The sequence below is a fragment of the Triticum aestivum genome, chromosome 6B (genome assembly GCF_018294505.1).
Source record: "Triticum aestivum cultivar Chinese Spring chromosome 6B, IWGSC CS RefSeq v2.1, whole genome shotgun sequence".
NCBI lineage: Eukaryota > Viridiplantae > Streptophyta > Magnoliopsida > Poales > Poaceae > Triticum > Triticum aestivum.
Window position 1 is genome coordinate 714902596 of NC_057810.1, and position 27508 is coordinate 714930103.

The 27508-nt window shown below is 47.8% G+C and overlaps 1 pseudogene; it reads left to right on the top strand.

Moving 5' to 3' along the window:
- The window catches only part of LOC123139725 (receptor-like protein 19), a 50642-nt pseudogene extending 26259 nt beyond the window's left edge, over positions 1-24383 (top strand).
- The last annotated feature ends 3125 nt before the right edge of the window (positions 24384-27508 follow it).

The following is a 27508-nucleotide window of genomic DNA, read 5'->3' on the forward strand; positions in this document are numbered from 1 at the left end:
CGGATTTTAGCCGGGTTTGCTTCAATTCCTCTACCGGATACAATGAAGCCCAGCAGCTTTCCGGCTGGTACGCCGAAAACACATTTTTCCGGATTCAGCTTGATGTCATATGCTCTGAGGTTGTCGAATGTGAGCCTGAAATCGTCTACTAGAGTTTCGACGTGTTTTGTTTTGACGACTACGTCGTCTACGTATGCCTCGACTGTTTTGCCGATCTGGGTAGCCAGACATGTTTGAATCATGCACTGATATGTTGCGCCGGCATTTTTAAGTCCGAAGGGCATCGTGTTGAAGCAGAATGGTCCGTATGGAGTGATGAATGCCGTTGCGGCTTGGTCTGCTTCCGCCATCTTGATTTGATGGTAACCAGAGTATGCGTCGAGGAAGCACAATGAATCATGCCCTGCGGTAGCATCGATAATTTGGTCGATGCGGGGGAGGGGGAAGGGATCCTTTGGGCAAGCCTTATTGAGGTCTTTAAAATCGACGCATAGGCGCCAGTATTTGTCCTTCTTTGGTACCATTACCAGATTTGCTAGCCAATCCGGATGTTTGATATCTCTAATGAATTCGGCTTCCAATAGTTTGGCTAGCTCTTCTCCCATTGCCTGTCTTTTGGGTTCAGAAAATCGTCGAAGAGCCTGTTTGACCGGCTTGAATCCTTTTAGCATGTTTAGGCTGTGTTCTGCCAATCTACGTGGGATTCCGGGCATGTCCGAAGGATGCCAGGCGAAAATGTCCCAATTTTCCCGAAGGAATTCACGCAGTGCGGCGTCTACCTCAGGGTTTAATTATGCCCCAATGGAGGCCGTCTTTGTTGGGTCCGTTGGATGGAACTGGAATTTCACTATTTCATCTGCTGGTTTGAAGGAGGTGGACTTGGATCTTTTATCAAGTATCACATCGTCCCTGTTTACCGTAGAGTGCAGCGCGGTGAGTTCTTCTGCTGCTAGGGCCTCGGATAGTGCCTCCAGGGCTAGTGCGGCTGTCTTGTTTTCGGCGCGGAGTGCTATGTCCGGATCACTAGCGAGAGTGATTATTCCGCCGGGCCCAGGCATTTTGAGCTTCATATACCCGTAATGGGGTACGGCTTGAAAAATTGTGAATGCCTCTCGTCCTAATATAGCGTGATATCCGCTGTTGAACGGGGCCACTTGGAACGTGACTTCTTCGGATCTGTAATTGTCCGGCGAGCCGAACACCACATCGAATGTGATTTTTCCTGTGTAGCGCGCTTCCCGGCTAGGGATTATTCCTCTGAAGGTTGTGCTGCTTCGCTCAATACGGCTCCAATCGATTTCCATTTTTTTTGAAGAGTTTCCTCGTAGATGAGGTTTAGTCCGCTGCCGCCATCCATGAGGACCTTTGTAAGTCGAAAGCCGTCCACTATGGGACTAAGCACCAGTGCGGCTGGTGCTCGGGCTGTTCGGAATTTAGGTTCGTCGCTGGCGTTAAAGGTGATGGCTGTGTCGCTCCATGGATTTGCTGTTGCTACTTGGTAGACTTCGGCGAGGCCGCGTATTGTTCGTTTTCGCATATTGTTTGATGCAAAGGTCTCGAAGACTGTTGATACCGTACCGGTATTGTTGGAGTGGTTTTTCGGGGCTAGAAGCTCCTCGCCACTTTTGGCCACCTGCCGTAATATCCAACATGCTCGAAGGCTATGTGTTGGGACGGCTCCCTCTGTACTATGAAGCTTACAGGGTCCATTGAGCCATCCCTCCAGTACGGTTCCGTGCCCTTTATGGGGTTTTTGCTTTTTGCTTTTTGCATCTGGGGCCTGAGTGTGATGCACCCTTTTGTTGCGGATTGGGGTTGTATTCGGGGCCGGATTATCCCAAAATTGGTTTTCAGTTTTCCGGAAACTCTCCATCGCACAGTACTTTCGTACTATGGACGCCAGATCGGTGAAGCGTTCAATATTCCCTTGTCCGTGCAATTATTGCAAAAGATTGAGATTGTGTTTTCCTCTCGACAGTCATTTATCCTGTCCATAACCAGGAGGAATCTGGCCCAGTAGTGATGTACTGTTTCAGCGGGCTCTTGCCGTATTAGAGATAGATCGCATATGTCTGGGCGGGTGGGTGGACTAAAATCCGGATCCCTACCCATCTTGGGGCTTAAAGGCCGAGGAGTTTCCGAATTCGGAAGCTTGGATTGCTGGACACGATCCAGCGAGTCTGGAACGATGCATGATTTTAAGTTCAATGCTTGATCGAAGTCCGTCCCTCCGCGGAAATCCGGCATGGAGGGTTCGGGATCCGGACGTGACTAGTTTTCAATATAGGCGAAGAGTCGCCGCATTGCTCCTCTACCACTGCGACGTGGTGGGTGGCCTGGGGAGAGTTAATCTCTCTCAGATCGGTTTTAAGCCCAATCTGATTGTAGTCTGTAGCGACTCCCAGGGCGGCGATGCGATCCAAGAGCTCGTTGACAGACGAGAGCTCTATTGGATCCAGCCGCTCGGCGAATTCCGAGCTGACGCAGAGATTGCTTTTGACGACTTGGGAAGTCATTGTCGAAGCAGTGGCCGGACAGGAAGTCATAAGAAAACCGCCTAGCCGGATAGTTTGGCCGGCGGCCAAGGCCCCTTTGGCGAAAATACCGTCTTTGAAGACAGGTGGAGGCATCCTTCCTATCGGTGACGACACAGAGGAACTCTCAATGAAAGCACCAATGTCGGTGTCAAAACCGGCGGATCTCGGGTAGGGGGTCCCGAACTGTGCGTCTAGGCGGATGGTAACAGGAGACAAGGGACACGATGTTTTACCCAGGTTCGGGCCCTCTCGATGGAGGTAAAACCCTACGTCCTGCTTGATTAATATTGATGATATGGGTAGTACAAGAGTGGATCTACCACGAGATCGAGGAGGCTAAACCCTAAAGCTAGCCTATGGTATGATTGTTGTAATGTATGTTGTGTCCTACGGACTAAAGCCCTCCGGTTTATATAGACACCGGAGAAGGCTAGGGTTACACAGAGTCGGTTACAATGGTAGGAGATCTACATATCCGTATTGCCAAGCTTGCCTTCCACGCCAAGGAAAGTCCCATCCGGACACGGGACGGAGTCTTCAATCTTGTATCTTTGTAGTCTTGGAGTCCGGCGGACGATGATAGTCCGGCTGTCCGGACACCCCCTAGTCCAGGACTCCCTCAATAGCCCCTGAACCAGGCTTCAATGACGACGAGTCCGGCGCGCATGTTGTCTTCGGCATTGCAAGGCGGGTTCCTCCTCCGAATAATTCATAGAAGATTGTGAACACCAGGATAGTGTCCTGCTCTGTAAAATAAATTTCACATACCACTGTAGAGAGAATAATATTTACACAAGTTCAATCTGCTGACGTATTTTGTGGCGTGACGTCACACCACTACCAAGCCTTTACTTGAATCGTTTTTATTATTCCACCTCAGCGCGTTTAGCGAAGCAGTTTCCTTGGCACGTCTTGTCGAAGCAGAGATCGTGTTCCCCTTATTCCGGCATTCCCATCAATATGGACGTGGGTAACCCAACCGTGCCCGTTTCCACACCTCCTCCATCGAAGGTGAGTCCCAAACGGTTCCGGGGATGGCTCTTGGTATTCTCCCTCTTTATAATGAGACCAAGGCTTGTTTCTTTTCTTCAATCCTTAATCGAATCTGCCCCTCGCCTCGAGTTCCAACACCCAGAGCTCCAGATTCGAGCGCCTCGGACCTTCAACAATGTCCGGCTCCGACCTATAGGGCCGGTGGATGCCCTCCTCCGTCATGGAAGAGGACGTGCTAAAGCTGAGAGAAGCCAGGTACCTGACCTATGAGATTTCGCATAGGTTGACTGTCAAAGGGCAAGTCATTCCTACTCCCGAGCCCGGCGAGAGCGTCGTGTTTGTGTCCCACCTCCATCGGGGTTTAGGCTTCCCGATGGATCCTTTTGTGAGAGGGCTCATGTTTTCCTATGGGCTGGAATTCCATGACTTGGCCCCGGAGTCCATCCTCCATATCTCATCGTTTATTGTCGTCTGCGAGGCCTTCCTCTGCACTACCCCTCACTTCGGTTTGTGGCTCAAAACCTTCAACGTGGAGCCGAAGATGATCGAGGGGCGTCAAGTAGAGTGCGGCGGGGCGGTCATATACAAGAGGGCCGATGCTCCATGGCCCGAGGGCTCTTTTCAGGAGGAGCTCGGCTTATGGCAGCATGAGTGGTTCTATATTACCGCTCCTAGGGGCAGCAGGCAGAGGCCGCCGCCCGTCTTTCGCCCGGGTCCTCCACAGTGGCTGACGTCATGGGTCAGCAAAGGGCTTGACTGGGGGCTGTTCAAGGACGTACCCCTATTGCAGGGCCGGATTCGAGACCTCCAAGGGAGGGAGATCAATCTGGTCGTGGTGATGCAGGTTATGCTGATTAGGCATCTTCTGCCCTGCAAACGTCACCCTCTCCGCCTGTGGGAGTTCAATCCGGAGGGACCACGAGCTCTCCAACACTTCATGGGTACGATACCCATGGATATGTACAAATTATTCTTCGGATCACAAGAGGTGTGTCCGGAATTAACCGAGGACGCTGGCCTAAGCTGCAATCGCCCGGATACTCAAGTAAGTAGCTCCGTGTTCGGACATACCGTTCGTTTGCATATCTTGGATTTGCCTTTTAACCAATCATCCTTTGAACAGGAGTGGATAGCGTAAACGAAACTGATACGGTGTCCGGCCCCCGTCCCGGAGACCGCGTCGGGTCCCGTGTTGGTCAAGATGCTGGAGGTTGCGCCTTCAGAGGAAGGCGAAGGGGAAAACAGAGAAACTACCGCCTCTACCAAGGAGGCTTTCGAGAAAGGGGGGTCGAGAATCCCTCCTTCCAGGGGGAGAAGAAGACCGCTTCCGAAGACCCGGAGGCCAAGGCCTCAAAGTGGGGGAAGAGATCTTCACCAGAGGGTCCTGCGCTTGGGGAAGCCCCGGCCGCACTATCTCCCCTAAGGAATCAGCCCTCCAGCGAGCCGTAAGTAGAAAAAGGGGAGTTTTATAATAAGGGACATCCCTATTTTGCTTCTGAGGATAACCGAAGTTTTTACCTTGTAGTTCGGATCTCCGTCCTTCTCAGCTGAGCTCGTCTTCGGGGGACCTTCGTCCGGAGATGATGGAGAGCGAGACGCCTCCATCTGCCGCACCGTCAGGCGGGGCGGACGACCCTGAGGTGTCGTTGCGGAGGGTGTCCCCGAGTCCGGCAGGGCCGGAGAGTTCAGCACCAACTGATGTACGACCGGGGAAGCTGAAGGATCTGCTCGAGAGGGCATCTATCTCAGAAGGTCACCGTACATTGATGAGTACGATGATTGAAAGAATTTCATCCGCCGAGGGCGGGTTGCGTGATGCCGTCAGAAGTTTGCTGGCGGGGTTTGAGGTACGTAAAAATGACATACCTTTTGACAGTTTTGCACATAAATTGCGCCCTGTATAGATAGTAGCCCCTGAGACTCGGTATGTTGTCGAAAGCGACAGCGTGCCGAGGATCATAATCTCAGGTATTAATTCCCGCCTTCCCTATGCAGGTGGCGGATAGTCCGGTGGCCAGCCGGACTGATGGAGTTGCCGAACTAAAGCGGCAACTCGACGTTGCGGATGTGGACATCGCGCTGGTCAATAAACGACTTGACGAGTCACAAGGTAGGTTGTTTCTCCGTGGTCACCTAGTAAGGGGGCTGATGCCCACTCCTTACAACATGTATGCTTAATGCAGATGGTGCCGCTGCTGTGGAGGACCTTCGGGCAGAGCTTGCTTGAGCCAAGGAGCAAGCCAGAAGGAGTGAGGCGGCTGCCTCGAAGGCAACCGAAGAGCTAGAAGCCGAAAGGGCTGCTCACTGCCGAAGCAGGGAGGAGATGGCCGGAATGGCCGTGAAGCTGAAGGATGTTACCGACCGCTATGAGGTTCTTGAAAAAGAATGCCGAGCGGAGCAAGAAGACCTGAAGAAGGCCACCGCCAAAGCCAAGGATGCCCATTCTGCAATGAGGGCTATAAAGGAGGAGCTGTGTCAGGCCGGAGACATTGCGGCTGGCAAGCCCTTTCTGCTGCGCAGGAAGTTCACAGATCAGAAGTATGCTCAGCTTGGCCAGTTGTGGGGTCCGGAGGATCCTTATCTGGATTTGGCGGTGAGTGCGGCAGATGCGGTTGTGCACTTCCGAAGTGAAAAGGATCACGAGACGGAAGAGCTTTTTTGGTCTCAATTCCACAGTCCGGAGCGTTCACTTCCGTTGACCGATCGGTTGGCTGAGTGGGCTGAGCTGAATAGATTATCCGGATTTGCCATGACGGATGTAGTGGCTCATCTGTGGCCGGATAGGCCCAAGCGGAAGAGTTATTATGGCTTATTGCAGCAATTCCTTGGGGCGGTGCCGCATATCAAGGCGATGAAGCGGTCGGCATGCATAGATGGTGCACGGATGGCCCTCGCCCGTGTGAAGACATACTGGACGGAGATGGATGCCACCGATGTTGCAACCCGGGGTTCGGACGAGAGCCGGTTACCCGCCGAGCACTATTTTGGGGAAGTCCTGCAGGGTGCTCGTGTAATAGAGTCGCAGTGCTCAAAAAATGTCATGTTCAAATGATCTTTATGATTTGTAAAACGATATTCATAACATAAGTGCTTTTTATACTTGTGCGTTCAAGTATTGAAGTATCTCCTGTGCGGCTGTTAATGTATACTTTGTTGGAAATATGCCCTAGAGGCAATAATAAATTGGTTATTATTATATTTCCTTGTTCATGATAATCGTTTATTATCCATGCTATAATTGTATTGATAGGAAACTCAGATACATGTGTGGATACATAGACAACACCATGTCCCTAGTAAGCCTCTAGTTGACTAGCTCGTTGGTCAATAGATGGTTATGGTTTCCTGACCATGGACATTGGATGTCGTTGATAACGGGATCACATCATTAGGAGAATGATGTGATGGATAGGACCCAATCCTAAGCCTAGCACAGAGATCGTGTAGTTCGTATGCTAAAGCTTTTCTAATGTCAAGTATCTTTTCCTTAGACCATGAGATTGTGCAACTCCCGGATACCGTAGGAATGCTTTGGGTGTACCAAACGTCACAACGTAACTGGGTGGCTATAAAGGTGCACTACAGGTATCTCCGAAAGTGTCTGTTGGGTTGGCACGAATCGAGACTTGGATTTGTCACTCCGTGTAAACGGAGAGGTATCTCTGGGCCCACTCGGTAGGACATCATATAAATGTGCACAATGTGACCAAGGGGTTGATCATGGGATGATGTGTTACGGAACGAGTAAAGAGACTTGCCGGTAACGAGATTGAACAAGGTATCGGTATACCGACGATCGAATCTCGGGCAAGTACAATACCGTTAGAACAAGGGAATTGTATACGGGATCGATTTAGTCCTTGACATCGTGGTTCATCCGATGAGATCATCGTAGAACATGTGGGAGCCAACATGGGTATCCAGATCCCGCTGTAGGTTATTGACCGGAGAACGTCTCGGTCATGTCTACATGTCTCCCGAACCCGTAGGGTCTACACACTTAAGGTTCGATGACGCTAGGGTTATAAAGGAAGTTTGTATGTGGTTACCGAATGTTGTTTGGAGTCTCGGATGAGATCCCGGACGTCACGAGGAGTTCCGGAATGTTCCGGAGGTAAAGATTTATATATGGAAAGTTGTTGTTCGGGTTTCGGGAAAAGTTTGGGTTTTTTCGGTATTGTACCGGGAAGCTTCCAGAAGGTTCCGGAGGATTCCGGAGGGGTCCGGAGGTCCGGAAATTGTTCCACCACGTCCAATACAGTAACATGGGTTGTAGGGGGCGCCCTATCCTTCATGGGCCAGGGCACTAGCCCCACCCCCCAAGGCCCATGCGCATGGGGAGGGAAAACCCTCAGGGGGGAGGGCCTCCACTTGACTTGGGAGGCACTCCTCCCCCCCTTGGCCGCCGCCCCCTCCTCAGATTGGATCTGAGGGGTCCGGCCCCCCTCTCCCTTGCCCCTATATATATGTGGGGGGTGGGAGGGCAGCCATACCACAAGTTCTGGCGCAGCCCTCCCCTCTCCCAAGTACTCCTCTCTCGCGGTGCTTGGCGAAGCCCTGCAGGATTGCCACGCTCCTCCACCACCACCACGCTGTTGTGCTGCTGCTGGATGGAGTCTTCCTCAACCTCTCCCTCTCTCCTTGCTGGATCAAGGCATGGGATACGTCACCGGGCTGTACGTGTGTTGAACGCGGAGCTGCCGTCCGTTCGGCACTAGGATCTCCGGTGATTTGGATCACGACGAGTACGACTCCTTCAACCCCGTTCTCTTGAACGCTTCCGCTTAGCGATCTACAAGGGTATGTAGATGCACTCTCCTTTCCCTCGTTGCTGGTTTCTCCATAGGTAGATCTTGGTGACACGTAGGAAAATTTTGAATTTCTGCTACGTTCCCCAACAGTGGCATCATGAGCTAGGTCTATTGCGTAGATTCTTTGCACGAGTAGAACACAAAGTAGTTGTGGGCGTTGATTTTGTTCAATATTCTTACCGTTACTAGTCCAATCTTGTTTCGACGGTATTGTGGGATGAAGCGGCCCGGACCAACCTTACACGTACACTTACGTGAGACAGGTTCCACCGATTGACATGCACTTGGTGCATAAGGTGGCTAGCGGGTGCCAGTCTCTCCCACTTTAGTCGGAACGGATTCGATGAAAAGGGTCCTTATGAAGGGTAAATAGCAATTGGCATATCACATTGTGGTGTTGCGTAGGTAAGAAACGTTCTTGCTAGAAACCCATAGCAGCCACGTAAAACATGCAAACAACAATTAGAGGACGTCTAACTTGTTTTTGCAGGGTATGCTATGTGATGTGATATGGCTAAGAATAATGTGATGAATGATATGTGATGTATGAGATTGATCATGTTCTTGTAATAGGAATCACGACTTGCATGTCGATGAGTATGACAACCGGCAGGAGCCATAGGAGTTGTCTTAATTTATTGTATGACCTGCGTGTCATTGAACAACGCCTTGTAATTACTTTACTTTATTGCTAACCGGTAGCCATAGTAGTAGAAGTAATAAGTTGGCGAGACAACTTCATGGATACACGATGATGGAGATCATGATGATGGAGATCATGGTGTCATGCCGGTGACGATGATGATCATGGAGCCCCGAAGATGGAGATCAAAAGGAGCAAAATGATATTCGCCATATCATGTCACTATTTGATTGCATGTGATGTTTATCATGTTTATGCATCTTGTTTACTTAGAACGACGGTAGTAAATAAGATGATCCCTTACAACAATTTCAAGAAGTGTTCTCCCCTAACTGTGCACCATTGCTAAAGTTCGTCGTTTCGAAGCACCACGTGATGATCGGGTGTGATAGATCCTTACGTTCACATACAACGGGTGTAAGACAGTTTTACACATGCAAAACACTTAGGGTTAACTTGACGAGCCTAGCATGTACAGACATGGCCTCGGAACACAGAGACCGAAAGGTCGAGCATGAGTCGTATGGAGGATACGATCGATGTTCACCGATGATGACTAGTCCGTCTCATGTGATGATCGGACACGGCCTAGTTGACTCGGATCATGTAATCACTTAGATGACTAGAGGGATGTCTATCTGAGTGGGAGTTCATAAGATGAACTTAAGTATCCTGAACATAGTCAAAAGATCTTTGCAAATTATGTCGTAAGCTCGCGCTTTAGTTCCACTTTTTAGATATGTTCCTAGAAAAAATATAGTTGAAAGTTGACAATAGCGATTATACGGACAGTAGAAAGCTTATGTCCTTAATGCACCGCTCAGTGTGCTGAACCCCAAACGTCGTTTGTGGATGTTGCGAACATCAGACATGCACGTTTTGATAACTACGTGATAGTTCAGTTAAACGGTTTAGAGTTGAGGCACCAAAGACGTTTTCGAAACGTCGCAGAACATATGAGATGTTTCGAGGGCTGAAATTGAGATTTCAGGCTCATGCCCACGTCAAGAGGTATGAGACCTCCGACGATTTTCTTAGCCTGCAAACTAAGGGAGAAAAGCTCAATCGTTGAGCTTGTGCTCAGATTGTCTGAGTGCAACAATCACTTGAATCGAGTGGGAGTCGATCTTCCAGATGAGATAGTGATGTTTCTCCAAAGTCATTGCCACCAAGCTGCTAGAGCTTCGTGATGAGCTATAACATATCAGGGATAGATATGATGATCCTTGAGGTATTCGCGATGTTTGACACCGCGAAAGTAGAAATCAAGGAGCATCAATTGTTGATGGTTGGTGAAACCACTAGTTTCAAGAAGGGCAAGGGAATGAAGGGATACTTCATGAAACGGCAAATCAGCTGCTGCTCTAGTGAAGAAACCCAAGGTTGAACCCAAACCCGAGACTAAGTGCTTCTGTAATAAGGGGGACAACCACTGGAGCAGAATTACCCTAGATACTTGGTAGATGAGAAGGCTGGCAAGGTCGATAGAAGTATATTGGATATACATTATGTTAATGTGTACTTTACAAGTACTCCTAGTAGCACAAGGGTATTAGATACCGGTTCGGTTTCTAAGTGTTAGTAACTCGAAATAAAAGAGCTACGGAATAAACGGAGACTAGCTAAAGGTGAGCTGACGATATGTGTTGGAAGTATTTCCATGTTTGATGTGATCAAACATCGCACGCTCCCTCTACCATCAAGATTAGTATTAAACCTGAATAATTGTTATTTGGTGTTTGCGTTGAGCATAGACATGATTGGATTATGTCTATCGCAATACGGTTATTCATTTAAAGAGAATAATGGTTACTCTATTTATTTGAATAATACCTTCTGGTCTTGCACCTAAAGGAATGGTTTATTGAACCTCGATCGTAGTGATACACATTTTCATGCCAAAAGGTATAAGATAGTAATGATAGTACCACTTACTTGTGGCACTGCCATTTAAGTCATATTGGTGTAAAACGCATGAAGAAGCTCCATGTTGACGGATCTTTGGACTCATTCGTTTTGAAAAGTTTGAGACATGCGAACCATGTCTATTGGTGTATACGCATGAAGAAACTCCATGCAGATGGATCGTTTGGACTCACTTGATTTTGAATCACTTGAGATATGCAAATTATACCACATGGGCAAGATGACTGAAAAGCCTCGTTTTCAGTAAGATGGAACAAGATAGCAACTTGTTGGAAGTAACACATTTTGATGTGTGCAGTCCAATGAGTGCTGAGGCATGCAGTGAATATCGTTATGTTCTTGCTTCACAGATGATTCAAGTAGATGTAGAGTATATTTACTTGATGAAACACAAGTCTGAATTATTGAATGGTTAAAGTAATTTCAGAGTGAACTTGAAGATCATCGTGACAAGAGGATGAAATGTCTATGATATGATCATAGAGATGAGTATCTGAGTTACGAGCTTTGGCACGCAATTAAGACATTGTGGAAATTATTTCACAATTAATACCGCCTGGAACACCATAGTTTGATGGTGTGTCCGAACATCATAGTTGCACCCTATTGGATATGGTGCGTTCCATGATGTCTCTTATCGAATTACCACTATCGTTTATGGGTTAGGCATTAGAGACAACCACATTCACTTTAAATAGGGCACCACGTAATTCCGTTGAGATGACACCGTATGAACTATGGTTTAGAGAAACCTAAGTTGTCATTTCTTAAAGGTTTGGGGCTGCGACGCTTATGTGAAAAAGTTTCAGGTTGATAAGCTCGAACCCAAAGCGGATAAAATGCATCTTCATAGGACACCCAAAACAGTTGGGTATACCTCCTAATTCAGATCCGAAAGCAATAGGGATTGTTTCTTGAATCGGCTCCTTTCTCGAGGAAAAGTTTGTCTCAAAAAGTTGAGTGGGAGGATGGTGGAGACTTGATATGGTTATTGAACCGTCACTACAACTAGTGTGTAGCAGGGCACAGGAAGTTGTTCCTGTGGCACCTACACCAATTGAAGTAGAAGCTTATGATAGTGATCATGAAACTTCAGATCAAGTCACTACCGTACCTCGTAGGGTGACAAGGATGCGTACTACTTCAGAGTGGTATAGTAATCCTGTCTTGAAGGTCATGTTGCTAGACAACAATGAACCTACGAGCTATGGAGAAGCGATGATGGGCCCAAATTCCGACAAATGGTTAGAAGCCATGAAATCCGAGATAGGATCCATGTATCAGAACAAAGCATGGACTTTGGTGGACTTGCCCGATGATCGGCAAGCCATTGAGATAAATGGATCTTTAAGAAGAAGACGGACGTGGACGGTGATGTCACCGTCTATGAAGCTCGACTTGTGGCGAAGAGTTTTTCACAAGTTCAAGGAGTTGACTACGATGAGATTTTCTCATCCGTTGCGATGCTTAAGTCCGTCGGAATCATGTTAGCATTAGCTGCATTTATGAAATCTGGCAGATGGATGTCAAAACGAGTTTCCTTACCAGTCTTCGTAAGGAAAGGTTGTATGTGATACAATCCGAAAGTTTGTGTCGATCCTAAGGATGCTAATAGGTATGCTGGCTCCAGCGATCCTTCTAAGGACTGGAGCAAGCATCTCGGAGTTGGAATGTATGTTTTGATGAGATGATCAAAGATTTTGGGTTTATACAAAAGTTTATGAGAAACTTATATTTCCAAAGAAGTGAGTGGGAATTTCTGATGAGTATATGTTGTTGACATATTGTTGATCAGAAATGATGTAGAATTTCTGGAAAGCATATAGGGTTATTTGAAAGGTGTTTTTCAATAGAAAACCTGGAATAAGTTGCTTGAACATTGAGCATCAAGATCTATGAGGATAGATCAAAAACGCTTAATGGTACTTTCAAAATGAGCACATACCTTGACATGATCTTGAAGGTGTTCAAGATGGATCAGTCAAAGAAGGAGTTCTTGCATGAGATGTAAGGTATGAGGTTAAGACTTAAAAGCTCGACCACGGCAGAATAGAGAGAAAGGACGAAGGTCGTCCCCTATACTTCAGACGTAGGCTCTATAGTATGCTATGCTGTGTACCGCACCGGAAGTGTGCCTTGCCATGAGTCAGTCAAGGGGTACAAGAATGATCCAGGAATGGATCATGGACAGCGGTCAAAATTGTCCTTGGAGTAAATAAGGACATGTTTCTCGATTATGGAGGTGATAAAGAGTTCGGTGTAAAGGGTTACGTCGATGCAAGCTTTAACACTTATCCGAGTGACTCTGAGTAGCAAACCGGATACGTATAGTGGAGCAACCATTTGGAATAGCTCCAAGTGGAGCGCGGAAGCAGCATTTACAGAATGACCTAGAGATTTGCGAAGTACATACGGATCTGAATGTTGCAGACCCATTGACTAAAACCTCTCTCACAAGCAAAACATGATCAAACCCCAGAACTCATTGAGTCTTAATCGCATGATGATGTGAACTAGTTTAATGACACTAGTAAACTCTTTGGATGTTGGTCACATGGCGATGTGACCTGTAAGTGTTAAGCACATGGTGATGTGAACTAGATTATTGACTCTAGTGCAAGTGGGAGACTGTTGGAAATATGCCCTAGAGGCAATAATAAATTGGTTATTATTATATTTCCTTGTTCATGATAATCGTTTATTATCCATGCTATAATTGTATTGATAGGAAACTCAGATACATGTGTGGATACATAGACAACACCATGTCCCTAGTAAGCCTCTAGTTGACTAGCTCGTTGGTCAATAGATGGTTATGGTTTCCTGACCATGGACATTGGATGTCGTTGATAACGGGATCACATCATTAGGAGAATGATGTGATGGATAGGACCCAATCCTAAGCCTAGCACAGAGATCGTGTAGTTCGTATGCTAAAGCTTTTCTAATGTCAAGTATCTTTTCCTTAGACCATGAGATTGTGCAACTCCCGGATACCGTAGGAATGCTTTGGGTGTACCAAACGTCACAACGTAACTGGGTGGCTATAAAGGTGCACTACAGGTATCTCCGAAAGTGTCTGTTGGGTTGGCACGAATCGAGACTGGGATTTGTCACTCCATGTAAACGGAGAGGTATCTCTGGGCCCACTCGGTAGGACATCATATAAATGTGCACAATGTGACCAAGGGGTTGATCACGGGATGATGTGTTACGGAACGAGTAAAGAGACTTGCCGGTAACGAGATTGAACAAGGTATCGGTATATCGATGATCGAATCTCGGGCAAGTACAATACCGTTAGACAAAGGGAATTGTATACGGGATCGATTGAGTCCTTGACATCGTGGTTCATCCGATGAGATCATCATGGAACATGTGGGAGCCAACATGGGTATCCAGATCCTGCTGTTGGTTATTGACCAGAGAACGTCTCGGTCATGTCTACATGTCTCCCAAACCCGTAGGGTCTACACACTTAACGTTCAATGACGCTAGGGTTATAAAGGAAGTTTGTATGTGGTTACTGAATTTTATTTGGAGTCTCGGATGAGATCCCAGACGTCACGAGGAGTTCCGGAATGGTCCGGAGGTAAAGATTTATATATGGAAAGTTGTTGTTCGGGTTCCGGGAAAAGTTCGGGTTTTTTCGGTATTGTACCGGGAAGCTTCCAGAAGGTTCCGGAGGATTCCGGAGGGGTCTGAAGGTTCGGAAATTGTTCCACCACGTCCAATACAGTAACATGGGCTGTAGGGGGGCGCCCTAGCCTTAATGGGCCAGGGGCACCAGCCCCCCCAAGGCCCATGCGCATGGGGAGGGAAAAACCCTAAGGGGGGAGGGCCTCCACTTGACTTGGGAGGCACTCCTCCCCCCTTGGCTGCCGCCCCCTACTCAGATTGGATCTGAGGGGGCCGGCCCCCTCTCCCTTGCCCCTATATATATGTGGGGGGTGGGAGGGCAGCCATACCACAAGTTCTGGCGCAGCCCTCCCCTCTCCCAAGTACTCCTCTCTCGCGGTGCTTGGCGAAGCCCTGCAGGATTGCCACGCTCCTCCACCACCACCACGCTGTTGTGCTACTGCTGGATGGAGTCTTCCTCAACCTGTCCCTCTCTCCTTGCTGGATCAAGGCATGGGAGACGTCACCGGGCTGTACGTGTGTTGAACGCGGAGGTGCCGTCCGTTCGGCACTAGGATCTCCGGTGATTTGGATCACGACGAGTAGGACTCCTTCAACCCCGTTCTCTTGAACGCCTCCGCTTAGCGATCTACAAGGGTATGTAGATGCACTCTCCTTTCCCTCGTTGTTGGTTTCTCCATAGATAGATCTTGGTGACACGTAGGAAAATTTTGAATTTCTGCTACGTTCCCCAACATACTTGTGTATAACCTGAAAGATGGCAGTCTTCGGCTTCAGCCCCCACACACATAGTGCGGGGGTGTTTGCAAAATAGTGCGTTTTCTCACTTAATCCAACGTCTTGGTCCTGTGAAGGAGGTGGTAGCGTAGCAAACGAGGCAACCGGACTATAATGCTTTATCACTTTCACTTAGCCATAGGAGTTCAAAGGTGGGGCTACGATATAGCCCCTAGGGGCACCGCGCTCTCCGAATTCGAGGCGCGTATGTGCCTGGCCAGGAAATGGTCCTTCGTCAAAGCAGAAGAATTCTAGACATTCGGGTTGTCGATCGAGTGGTTGACCAGTCTCTCGCTGTATCATGACAGTCAGTTTTCGGCTTTCTCTACTGAGGTGCTCGCCCGGCCGAACCGGGGCACAATCGCAGTAGTTCTCCTGGTGCCGCGTTAGCCGATGATACGGAACGTAAGGCAGCAAAACGCAGGAGCCGGGCAAAACCAACATTTGACCAAAGACATGATTCGGAGCTGATGCATATAAGGCCTAACTCGAGATGCCGAACACTCCCTAAGGTATTCGGTCTTTATGATAACGGGCAGAACGATGCCCTAAGCCCCTAGTGTCCAGGTACAGGCAAAAATTTCTGACGTGGCCGATGCCAAAACGCCAGCCTCCTCATCGGTTATGGTGAAAAACCGGGAGATGTGAATCAACAAGAGACAGTAAGAAAGGTTTACGCAGGGTCTTAATCTGAAAAGAATCCTTGCGACGGGTCCCTGCTGCACGTCTGTGCCTGTGTCTCCGTTGTGCTGTATTCTGGACGGGTGTACACGCTGTTCATCTGTAAAAGAGATGCACTTAGCTTGAAAAGAAATCGTGCAAAAAATGTATTTAAAACAAAGTATGAATAAATGAATAAAGTTGAGCTTTTATTGGCTCTTATTGTTCATACGCACAGCCCCTTGTGAGGGGGTGTGCGGCTAGGAAGCCCCTAGTTTATTTGTGCCGGACTCGCCTAGCCGTGTTCGGGGTCTTGAGCGACCTTGTAAGGAGATGATGCCGCGTGGACCGGGAATTTTAAGTGTAAGAGACGCGTAGTGCGGTATTGCGTTAAAGCGGGCGAAAGCTTCACGTCCCAATAGTGCTTGATGGCTACTTTTAAATGGGGCGACATGGAAGATTAGCTTTTCGCGACGGAAGTTTGTCGGGTGAACCGAACATAACTTCTAGTAGTAAGGAGCCCGTGGACTTGGCGTAAGAGCCTGGCGTCACTCCTTTGAAGGAAGTGCGGCTATGGAGAATTTTAGTAGGGTCTATCCCCAACTTGCGGATTGTGTCCGGATATAGCAGGTTTAAATCGCTGCCGCCATCCATTAGGACTTGCGTAAATTGTAGTCCGTCGATTATAGGATCCAATATCAGAGTAGTCCATCCTGCATTTCGAATACTTCTGGAATAATCCAGGTGGTCGAAAGTAATTGGTTTTGACATCCAATCTCGGGATTCCGCTGGGGTGGACCGTGCGACGCGCACTTTAGCGGGTGCCGCACTATTGTTCCGTATTATCACATGAAGTGAGTTTACTGTTTTGACTTCTTGTGGGAAAGTCTTTTGTTTTCCGGCGCGCTGCTGGTGGGGTTCGTCATCGTCCTCGCTTGGCGTGTCGAGCCCCTTGTGTTCGGCGTTGAGTCGGCCGGACTGCTTGAATACCCAACAATCTCGGTGGGTGTGGTTTGCAGGCTTCCCGGGGGTACTGTGGATTTGACATATCCGATCCAAAATTTTGTTTAGGTTGGATAGCTCATCACTATTGTCCTTAAGAGGCAGTGTTTTGTTGTTCGGCCGAGAGCTTTTGAATCCGGCGTTGACCGCCGTGCTCCTTGGGCCATTTTCTTTATTTCGGCGCTGATCTTTTCTGCGTTGTGATTTTCCATTTCCATCTCTAATCTCGGACGTAGTAGGGTCGCTGGTGTTGCATCTTGCCAGCCAGCTATCTTCCCCCGCGCAAAAGCGGATCATGAGGCTCGTTAGCGCGGCCATTGTTCTTGGCTTTTCCAGGCCGAGGTGTTTGGCGAGCCATTCGTCTCGGACGTTATGTTTAAAAGCTACTAAGGCTTCGGCGTCCGAACAGTCGACTATTTGGTTCTTTTTGGTGAGGAACCTGTTCCAGAATTTGCGCGCTGACTCTCCGGGCTGTTGAGTTATGTGACTTAAATCGTCTACATCCGGAGGGCAGACATAAGTCCCCTGAAAATTTGCTCTAAACGCGTCCTCGAGCTCTTGCCAACTTCCAATGGTATTGTCTGGGAGGCTTTTGAGCCAATGCCGAGCTGGCCCTTTGAGCTTGAGGGGTAGATATTTTATGGCGTGGAGATCGTATCCTCTAGCCATATGTATGTGTAGGATGTAATCCTCAATCCAGACTCCGGGGTCTATTGTTCCGTCGTATGCCTCTATGTTTACGAGCCTGAATCCCGCTGGAAATTCATGATCCAGCACCTCATCGGTGAAACATAGTGGGTTTGCGGCGCCCCTGTATTTAGGTGCGCCGTTATCTTCGAACACTCGGCGTGTTGTGTTGCTTCCTGGGGCCCTCTTTTTTGGCCCATAAATGGTCCTGACCGGGCCATCCTTTTTGCGAGGATCTTTATGTGTGTCATGTGCCGGCTTGTGTGCGGCGCCGCTTGCCGCTCTTGGCCTGTCATCTGGTCATCTATCCGGCCAGGCGGCCTCTTTGCTTTTTGATTGTGGTGGCTCTATGGCCTCCTCGCCGAATTCGGGCAGCAGCTTGCGCTTCGGGTAGCTCTTTGCTTGGTGACTATTGCTGTATTTGTCTGCGGTCTTGAGTACTTTGATCCACCTCATTCTGAGTACGTCTTCCGCTGTTTTGACCTTCCGTTTCTGCTTCTTCAAACTTCTTGAAGTGGCGACGAGCCTTTTGTGAGGGTTCTTGTGCTCCGGTGATGTGTCCAGCGTGAGATCGTCCGGACTGTTGTTTTCGCCGAGGATAGGTTGATTGTCCGATTCATCTTGTTCGGATGGTTGCTTGGTTGCATGTTCATCGTCCACTAGTTTGCCCTACTCTACGGCTGGGTCATTATTGGTGTTGTTGTTATCGAGGCGGGACTTTGGGTGGCGCTTGCGTCGCCATTTTGGTTGTTTTTCGGGGGAATTATCCTTCGCCGCGTCCCGTTGTTCCTTGTTATCTCTTCCTTTTGGTGTGTCCACCATGTATATGTCATGAGTTAAGGTGGCTTTCCAGTGCCCAGTAGGTGCTGGTTCTTGGTCGTCTCCGGCATCGTCGTCCATACCGTCGATGTCTTCGGAGTCGTAGTCTAGCATGTCGGTTAGATCGTCGACAGTGGCTACAAAGTGGGTGGTGGGTGGGCTTTGAATTTCTTCGTCGTCCGCATCCCAACCGTCCTGACTGCAGTCCGGCCAGGGCTCTCCTGATAACGAGAGATACTTTAGTGAATTCAGGATGTCGCCAAAGGGTGAGTGCTGAAAGATGTCTGCGGCGGTGAACTCCATGATCGGCGCCCAATCGGATTCGATTGGTAGGGGCGCAGGAGGTTCGGAGTCCGGCGAGGAGTCAGGCACCTCGGAGTCACGAGCTTTACAAGGGACAAAGTCAGTATTCTGCTCCATCGCCGTAGAGGTTGCAGCCCCTGAGGCGGTGTCTAACCACCCGTCCTAGATCTGCGCGGTCGGCTCCGGACTAAAGGTCGGAGTGGACTCATGTGCGGCCTCCAGGACACTGTCCGACAGCAGAGCTAAATCATGCCCATCGTGACAGTGCGGCGCGCTCGGCAGTGGCTCGAATCCGTCGAAGATCAAGTCTCCGCGGATGTCAGCCGTGAAGTTTAGACTTCCAAATCTGACCTGACGGCCAGGGGCGTAGCTTTTGATCTGCTCCAGATGGCCAAGCGAATTGGCCCGCAGTGCAAAGCCGCCGAATACAAAGATCTGTCCGGGGAGAAAAGTCTCACCCTGGACCGCGTCGTTGTTGATGATCGAAGGAGCCATCAAGCCTATTAGTGACGACACAGAGGAACTCTTAATGAAAGCACCAATGTCGGTGTCAAAACCGGCGGATCTCGGGTAGGGGGTCCCGAACTGTGCGTCTAGGCGGATGGTAACAGGAGACAAGGGACACGATGTTTTTACCCAGGTTCAAGCCCTCTTGATGAGGTAAAACCCTACTCCTTCTTGATTAATATTGATGATATGGGTAGTACAAGAGTGGATCTACCACGAGATCAAGGAGGCTAAACCCTAGAAGCTAGCCTATGGTATGATTGTTGTAATGGTTGTTCGTCCTACGGACTAAAACCCTCCAGTTTATATAGACACCGGAGAGGGCTAGGGTTACACAGAGTCGGTTATAAAAGGTAGGAGATCTACATATCCGTATTGCCAAGCTTGCCTTCCACGCCAAGGAAAGTCCCATCCGGACACGGGACGAAGTCTTCAATCTTGTATCTTCATAGTCTTGGAGTCCGGCCGATAATGATAGTCCGGCTATCCGGACACCCCCTAGTCCAGGACTCCCTCAGGTCCATTCCTACTGATTTGGCAAACATGACGTCCCTTCAAGTCATACACTTTAGTGGGAACAATCTTGTGGGTCTGGCACCAAAAAATTCAGAAAATCTGTGCAATCTGAGAATAATTAGGTTCAACAGTAACAACATAGGTTCGAGCCTAGGGGGGTTCATGGAGTGATTGCCAAAGTGCTCCTGGAATACCCTGCAAGAATTGTCAGTGCAGTATTCAGGTATGACCGGGAATCTGCCCATTTGGATTGGGAACATGACTAATCTCAGTGTTCTTGAGGCATCTACAAAGATGTTGACTGGCCCTCTACCAGTAGGAGTTGGAGCACTCAGCAATTTGAAAACGCTGAACCTGAGGTACAATAACTTCAATGGTGTGCTATTGGAAGAACAATTTGCAAGTTTAAGCAATATGCAGAATTTGTACCTTGGCCACAATAACTTCAGCGGTGTGCTATTGAAAGAACATTTTGCAAGTTTAGGCAACTTGGAGTTTTTGGACCTCAGTTACAATAACTTCAATGGTATGCTGTTGGAAGAACAATTTGCAAGTTCAGGCAATTTACAGAAGTTGTACCTTGACCACAATAACTTTAGTGGTATGCTACTGAAAGAACATTTTGCAAGTTTAGGTAGCTTGAAGTTTTTGGACCTCAGCTACAATAACTTCAATGGTGTGCTATTGAAAGATCTTTTTACAAGTTTAGGCAACTTACTGTCTTTGAAGCTCAACTACAATAACTTCAGCACTGTGAAAGAACGGTTTGCAAACTTAAGCAAATTAGAAATTTTGGATCTCAGCTACAATAACTTCAGCGGTGTATTGTTGAAAGAACAATTTTCAAGCTTAGGAAAATTAGAGATTTTGGACCTCAGCTACAATACCTTCAGCGGTGTATTGTTGAAAGAACAATTTGCAAGCTTAGGAAAATTAGAGATTTTGGACCTCAGCTACAATAACTTCAGCAGTGTGTTGTTGAAAGAACATTTTGCAAGGTTAGGAAACTTAGAGTTTTTAAATCTGAGCTACAATAACTTCAACGGTGTGCTCTTGAAAGAACATTTTGCAAGTTTGGGCAACTTAAATTATTTGGACCTCAGCTTCAATAACTTTAGCGGTGTGTTGTTGAAAGAACATTTTACAAGTTGGGGCAACTTAATTCATTTGGACCTCAGCAACAACAACTTCAGTGGTGTGCTTCTCAGGGAAAATTTTGCCAGTTTAGGTAATTTGGAGCATTTGGACCTCAGCAACAACAACTTCAGTGGTGTGCTTCTCAGGGAAAATTTTTCCGGTTTAGGTAATTTGGAGCATTTGGACCTCAGCTATAATAACTTCAGTGAACTGCTCTTCAAAGAACACTCCAGAAGTTTGAGTAATTTACATCATTTGGACCTCAGCCATAATAAATTAAATAGTGTGCTCATGGAGGAGCATTTTGCAGGCCTATTGAGTCTAGAGTATCTGGACTTGTCGTTCAACTCTTTGAGATTAGCTATCAACAAAAAATGGACCCCTCCCTTTAGATTGAAATTCGCAAGATTCCAGTCATGCCTACTGGGCCCTAATTTTCCAGAATGGCTTAAATCACAATCAAACATTGAGGTTCTTGTTCTTAGTAATGCAAATCTGGATGACATTATTCCTGATTGGTTTTGGGTGACATTTTCCCAAGCTTCATTCTTGCAAGCATCAGGAAACAAATTGCATGGCTCATTACCGTCAAAGTTGCCTATAAATATAGTACGACTGAACCTATCTTCAAACTCTTTATCTGGGTCATTGCCATCAGAGTTAAATGCTCCACTACTCGAAGAGTTGTTGCTCGCAAACAATCAATTCACAGACACCATCCCGTTGTCTATATGCCAAGTGACTAAACTGAAAAGGTTGGACCTATCAGGAAACCATTTAACCGGAGATATTATGCAGTGCCAAAAGGAACTTGTTCCAAACTCTACAGATCAATTTGGTTCTGACATGCTGAGCTTAGCCTTGAATAACAATGATCTCACTGGTGAATTCCCTAAATTTCTTCAAAGGTCGTCAAGATTAATGTTCCTTGATCTTTCTTACAACAGTTATTTGGAGGATTGCCAGAATGGTTACCCCAAAAAGTGCCACAGTTGAAAATATTAAGAGTGAGATCAAATATGTTCAGTGGTCATATTCCTAAGAGTCTCACTTCCCTTAATGGTCTTCATTATTTGGATATAGCACACAACAACATAACAAGAAGCATACCATTTTTTTTAGAAAAGGAGGATGACCCCCGGCCTCTGCATCTGGGAGATGCATACGGCCACTTTATTGATTATTCTCGAGGACCTTACAAAGTATTACAACAATTAGCCTGAATCCACCATCTTGGCAACACATGCCGCTACTCCTATCCAAAATGATGAAGGGGTGCTAGCTGGGCCACTACCCAAACCACTCACCTAAGCCTAACATCAAAAAGCCGGAAACCGAAACCTATTCGGAAGCCCCAGCCGAGCCACATACCGGGTCTGGGGCACAATCCGGTCAGACGCACTCGTGTGTCGTCGCCACCATCTTCCACAGGTCCATCTTCAGATCATATTGAGGCTTCTAGCTTGTCTGGCCACTCTGCCATCGACGTCACCATGACGCCAGACAACAACCTCCTCCTGCGCGAGTCCATCTCCACGCTTCGGGCAGCGAGCCTCCACAGCCCATGTCGCCGATCTTCTCCGCCATCAATGAGTGAGATGAAGTACCGCTCCACCACGGCATGTACAGGGTGAGGAAGGGCGAGGTCCCCATCGGAAACACGGCCGGAAGAGAAGCACCGCAGCCCCGAGACACTGCCCGGAGCTGCGGCGCAGCAGATCAGGCGGGCCGCCACCACGAACCAGACAAGCTCGCCATGCACACCCAGCATCCCCATGCCCAAGTCGGCGCCTTCAAGAAGGTGACGACACTGTGGCGCCGCCGCCGCTTAGCCATCGGGGCTAGGGTTTTCACCCGGGCACAGGGGATGGGGGGAGGCAGGGGAGGTTTAGCCTCGGCGCCGCCACCAAGGAGGGAATGGCGTCCAGGATGCCATCGACGCCGTGACCGCCACCGGCGGCCAAGGGTTTCCCCCGGCCAAGCACCCTGCTGCCACCTTCGAACCATCCACAACATCCGCAGGCGCGAGTACGCTGGAGATCCAGGCCGGCCGGAGGTCATGCATCATGAGCGGACCAGGATCGCCTCCGATCTGACGCGGGGAGCCCAGGGCCTCACCACGCCATGACCTGCGCCCACTGGAACCTCGCTGCCCGCGCAGCCGAGGGGACCCGGCCTACCTCACCGACAAGCACTCCCCGCCGCCGGGGGAGCGCCGTCCGCACCAGCGAGGCCGCCGCCTCAGATCCGGACTCTCACCACCGAAAGGGAGCGGTCTCGCCCCGCCGCCACCATCCCGGGAACCGGCGCCGGCTTCGCCGGCCGTTCCTCCGGTGGCGGAGAGGTGGGGAGGGAGATGGGAAGGCTGGAGGGCGGCCGGATCTGGGTTCCCCCGTCGCCGCCAGGGAGGGCGACGCGGGGGACGGGTGGGAATCTCGGGCTGGGCTTAAATATGGGGGAGAATTTCACTTCCCCGGCCTCTGCACCAACTAGGGATGCATACGGCCATTTTAGTATGAGTACCAAGATAAACATGGTCCTCAGAATTTTTTAAATGAGTATCAAGGTATTATTTGATGAGTGGTTCCACTCCACACCAAACTTGATCCTCAATAAATGGGGGGAAACCCCTGTGCATCACCTGTCAATTCTAAGAATTGAACTCGGGTCGTTAGGCTGCACAACCGCATGCCCAACCACTGAGCCAGTGGTGTCGCAGGACACAGGGGATTACATTTATGAAGAGAGCATCCCAGTAATCACAAAGGACCAAAAGCGTGACTACACCTTTGCAATTTACCAGTTACTGGTAGTTCTTGATTTGTTAAGTAATAGTTTGGAAGGACAGATTCCAGAGGAGATAACTTTGCTCATTGGGCTTACCAATCTGAACTTGTCAAACAATCAATTCACAGGAGCAATCCCAAACAAAATTGGTGATTTAAGGCAGTTGGACTCACTCGATCTGTCCTTCAATGAATTTTCTGGTGCAATACCACCAAGTTTGTCAGCTTTAACTTATTTGAGCCACTTGAACTTGTCATACAACAATCTGTGCGGTGCAATACCACCTGGACAACAGCTACAAACTCTTGGCAACCAGATGTATATCTACATGGGTAACCCGGTCTTTGTGGAGATCCGGTTGGCAGGAACTGCTCAACACATGATGCAGAGAAAAGTGACCTCGGAGATATAAATCATATGCCATCCGTTTATCTTGCCGTGATCATGGGATTTGTGGTGGGTCTGTGGACAGTTTTCTGCACCACGTTGATGAAGAGGACATGGAGGGCTGCCTTCTTCCAGTTTGTTGATATGATGTACGACATGGTTTATGTGCAAGTGGCTGTAAGGTGGGCTCATATGATGGAGAAAACTCAAGAAGGTGCACCATGAAGTGCCCAACTCTGCAGAAAGCGAATTGTTTGTATCTGAATATTATTTGTATGTTTGACCATATCCCTATTTGTAGCTCTAAATCAGCCTTCGCTGGACGGTTTTTACTGTACTGTATTGTTATTTGTATGTTTGCACCTTATCTCTATTTTAGCTCTAAACGAGCGTTGGCCGGATGTCTGTACAGCCGTACTATATTGTATTGGTAGTTGTACGTCTGTGCTTTAATAAATGAAGTGTATGTATATGTTTTGCTGGATTGTTTAAGATGAAGAAAAATATACAGCTGCATAACTGTACTATGGCTTTTCGTGTTGTTCGGTTTGCTTCCATTTGCATATATAAAAAAAGAATGCCACCTGTTGGTCAATATGTGATCAAACTTGTGTCATTTGTGTTCGATATTAAATGAGTGCCAAGAGGTAAGACGTACAAAGTTGTGTTCACCATCAGTGCTTGAAAGTTGTATTCATGTTAATCTCAAGTGTCATTTGAGCTGACATTTATTTATTTTGGTCAGCAAACTTGCAAGCAAAGTGGCGAAGCTCAAGGCTGACCAGTTCAAGTGCCTGGAGCCCTTTGAGCATAACCAGCCTGCGTCGTTGATGGTCACAGAATGCCCCAAAAGCAAAAGTAAAATTAAGAAAAGATTTTTCTAAATGTCTACGGTTTGTGTCATGTCAGAAAAATGGAGATTTTGGTACCCAGGAACTGAAGCCTGTACTAGTATAAATCCGCTGGTGCTCACGATGGACATGTAGAACAAGGGAGAAAAATCGTGACCAGTCACAAACTGGCAGTTCGCTGGGTCATATCACGGCAGATTTATTTTGTACCATCCCATAGTCAACACAAACGTTTGTAATATCGAACACAACATTTAAACTTGTTTCCAGGTGAAATATTCATCTAGTATTACTATCAAAACCAGCATTTTTCCGGGGAAAATCGGACATTTTGGTCTTCAGTCTCGTGCGTACTCACACAATTAGAACATCCAAGAAAGCAAGAGCCTGTAAAAGAAAACGAACTGAAAATGTGAGGGCAGCTTCATATGGTAGTGAAACAGTGCTGAAAGCAGGTGCTCCCTGTTTCACAAGCAAACATGTAACAGCAGATATATGATATAAGGGTCTCTGTTTCAGCAAAGCACACCCCAGGACCAGCAGAGTGCGCGAGGTTTGGCCAGTCTGGTGACATTGACATGGCACATGGACAGAAATCAAGAACCACCAGTTGATCCCAAGTGTATAGATCGAACGAGCACCAACGCCTCGAATCCGCTCCTCGGGAATCAGTTCCAAATCAGCTCAGCAGAGAGATGCTCTGCTTTCACTCAGCATCTAGAAAAGGGGATTCTGAATCAAAAATTCAGATTGTTTACGGAATGAGGTTCTTTGCTGCACCCAGTGCCACAAATTCATGTTATGTGTGATGCCAAGTCTGATCACAGAACTTAGCTTCTAGTATCAGTATCACACATCCAAAATACCTATTGCTGGTACAAAAACCCTTTGCGGTATACATGGCTTCCAAATTAATTCTCTCTCGAACACTATAGTACATTCAGTACAGTCGCAAACACGCACGGAACATATGAAGAATGCATGCTTTAAAGCTATTTCTATATTTTTGATCGAGTTCTATTAACTGAATCTAATACATTTCTGTACTACTCCTGCATCCGCATGAATCCACCACTGGTTGATCATTCAGGTAAAATATTCAAATACCGTAGGAGGTTTCTATGAGCAGAAACGATGCCGTCCAATCTCTAGAATCAAATCTGAAAGCAAAACCATTCTCGACTCGTTCTCCTGCCTTGAACTATTCTTTTTCCTCAAGATATCAAATACAACAGACACATTCTGGTCAGTGTCTGTCTTTGCTCCCTATGAAGAATGTATCAGCAAGCTGCATATTAAGGAGATGACATGAAACCATTGCTGGAAGTGATCATACATTTCTGACAAAAAACAACAATGCTATCAAGCACATTGATGGTACTGTTTAAGATGTTTCTTTAAATGAATAAAATGCTTGATATTTTTAACTAAATCCACTGACGACCGCGAGTCCAGCTTCCAGCTGCCGTCGCCACACTCATTGCCGGTGCTCTTCCTCCGCTTACGGCTGTCGACATCTCCCCTCGTCTGCTGCTCAATTGACTGACCTTGAGCGAATTGATCCCAAACTCTGCGGTGGCGGTAGGAGGATTAGGGTTTTAGGGTTTAGGGTTTAGGGTTTAGGGTTAGATATTATATGATACAGTAAAATTATGTTATATATTTTAGTTTTTCTTTCCCGCTTCAGTTTGTGCTAGTTCCTAATCTCCTGTTTCTCCTGTTTCCTTCTATAACCTTGTTAGTTGTTACCTTGCTCTTCCTTCTCAAGCCCAGTCTAACAGTCTGATCTATCCTATAATCTACGAACCATTACAAAAGCAACCGCACCAAGGGATTCAGTGGGTACTCAAATCAAATCGAAAGCTATTCCTGTTTTTTTTATCAAGTTCTATTAACTGAATCTAATACGTTTCTGTACTTCTCTTGCCTGAATCCACTACCAACAATGAGGTTCATCATTCAGGACAAATATTGAAATAACGTAGGAGATTCGTATGAGCAGAAACGATACCTTCCAATCTCTAGAATCTAATCTGAAAGCACAATGGCGCTATAGCACTAGCCGCAGGTGCATTTCTTGGATCTGTGAAAGGCCCACAGAATGTCCATTAGATAACCAAGCATCTTTGTAGTACTATTACAACCCAAATGAAACCATAGGAGAAAATCTGTACAGATTGCCGGAAAAAGGGTTTTCCCCCGCTTTATATTATAAAGCAAACATCACCACATACATCTGAGCGAGCCGAACAAACACACGCCACCACGACACACACAACACACCCAAGGCTAGATACAAAGTTGCCGAGCACCATCACACCACTCGGACACAACCAAGCAAACAACGAAGAACCACTTGGAGCCGCTGAGAGGGTGAGACGGACCCTGACGAAGCAAGGACTCCAAGACGGTGCCTCGCAGAAGGGTACGACCACGGATAGCCGCCATCGTCGGATCCGCAGATCAAGTTTTCACTCGGAGCGACGCAGGGGGTGGGAGCACCGCGACGGAGCCTTCAAAAAGAAT